The 1,955-nt window shown below is 36.2% G+C and overlaps 1 protein-coding gene across 2 annotated transcripts in view; it reads left to right on the top strand.

The window, feature by feature from the left end:
* Positions 347 to 1,955, top strand: part of LOC107613063 (protein FAR1-RELATED SEQUENCE 5) — a 6,482-nt gene continuing 4,873 nt past the window's right edge. Inside the window, exon 1 of one of the 2 annotated variants that reach the window (XM_016314908.2) lies at positions 347 to 701. The gene's annotated coding sequence lies outside the window, so the exon portion shown is untranslated. Of the gene's footprint in view, positions 702 to 864; positions 1,155 to 1,955 lie in introns of those variants that run through there. The other variant, XM_016314909.2, reaches the window with a different exon arrangement.

Genomic DNA, 1,955 nt, shown 5'->3' with positions numbered 1-1,955 from the left:
TCTGTTGCATGACATGATTATGAAAAGAAGCTTAGTTTGTCCGTTCTAATAATATATATCAAATTGTAACTGATGTTTGATTTTTGTCCAATTATATTATATTTATTGTATAAACAACCTGATTTATCATATATCTTGTTTATCGTGTAAACGAAATAAAACATATTGTAAAAATACATAAATATTCTAAAAAATAAGTATATGCGTAATTAAAATATTTATTTTATTTATTTAAAAAAATCTGTTATAATGGTCGATAAATTTACTATGCATTTAAAAATTTTACTACTAGTAAGTTTAATATTTACTTAACTAAACCCTTGGAAAAATAGTTAAGGACCCACGTTTTTTGAGTTTTCTACTCTCTCACTCACTCTCTTGTTCTTGCCTTCTTGGAGTTAGAGACTCCATAACAGTGCCAGCTCTCCACTTTCTCTCACCCTCTTCATTCCCCCTCTTCCATTCTGCGTCTGCGACCAACAAGCTCCACCAAGCCGCCGGACTGCTATCCTGCTGTCGATCTGGACGCCGCCGAAGGGACAGCTCGCCACCGATCTGTACGCCACCGCTCGGAGCAGATAACTGCTGGTCAGACCGCCTTCGGACAGAGCCACTGGGATCTTCTGCCTGCAGGCCGTTCACTCCAACAGAGAGAGTTCGTGGCTGTCAACCTATCCAGGGAGCTCCATCCCACCGACAACGTAAGTCTTGTCCTTAGGTTTTCGTTTATTATTTTTTTCTTTTTTCTTTTTCATTTTATTTTAATTTTCCTTTTCAGCTCTTGTCTTCTTCCATATCTTCTTTCTTTTTTCTTTTTCAATTAAAAAAATATGTGGCAAACGCGAAACTTGAACCCAAAGAAAAGTTGCAATGGTTAGGAACTTAGGATACCTTAGTTTCTGAATGTTAGCTTCCAGAACATTCTTCATGTTTGGAAGAAAAAGGAGAGCTTATGTTTCAATGAGCTTATGAACCTTCATTACATCGAAAGAATTACTTGTTTCTTTCATTCCTTTTTTTTCGTCCATAATCTCCTTTTGCTTTCTTCATTTCATTCTCATTTTTCTTCTTCTACGTTTGTGTCTGTCTCTTCCCCTCTTGCTTATTATGCTGCCCACTTGAAAAACACTTCAGTGGAGGTCATGCTGTTATTGGTAAGGATCTGTTGTTACAAATTTACAATATTGGGTTTAGAGCTAAATACCTTCACCAAATCAGACCTATTTGAGTCTGATTTCAATTCTATAGTTGAATTCTAATGTGAGTTCATTCCTTCTCTTATATTGATTCAAAAATAGGGAATTTAATTCAGTTTCATTCTCGGGTTTCCAAAATCCTTGTGAGGGATTTGAATTCCCATGTGTTTTTTTCGCCGTAGTTGCTGTTGAAACTTGAAACCACTTTATAGTGGCCAAGTAGCTTTGAAAAGTGAAATGTGACTCTCAACAACGGGAATTCCCTGTCTCTCTCTCTTTCTTTGACTGGTATACAGTATTTTTCTGTGTTTTGCTATGCTAGGAACCTGTTTCTCCACCCGAATCACTCTGCTCGATATCTTTTCTTTTCTTTTCTTTCTGGAGGTTTAATCTTCCAAATACCCCATAACATCGAGTAAGCTATTCTTGGCTTATTTCCTTTTATGGCTTGGCTTGTTGCTGAAAATTTGCTGCGATCTTTTTTACATAATTATTTTTCTCATTTGATTTTCCATTTATGTTCAAGTATTTTTGTTTTGGTGGTTGTTGAAGTAAGCAAGTGTTTGTAAATATGTGCAAAAGGTTAAATGTAATATAATCGGGCATAAAGTAACAAATAAAAAGAAAAAAAAGAATGTGAACATCTTCATGCCTAAACAGCATCATATGACCAAAGTATGGGCGAGGTTCCCAATTACCTTTGCCAGTTCGTAGCTAGCTCTCTCTCTCTCTCTCTCTCTCTCTCTCTCTCTCTCTCTC

The sequence above is a fragment of the Arachis ipaensis genome, chromosome B08 (assembly GCF_000816755.2).
Source record: "Arachis ipaensis cultivar K30076 chromosome B08, Araip1.1, whole genome shotgun sequence".
Taxonomy (NCBI): Eukaryota; Viridiplantae; Streptophyta; class Magnoliopsida; order Fabales; family Fabaceae; genus Arachis; species Arachis ipaensis.
The sequence above is the reverse complement of the archived record's forward strand: the minus strand, read 5'-3'. Positions and strand labels throughout refer to the sequence as shown.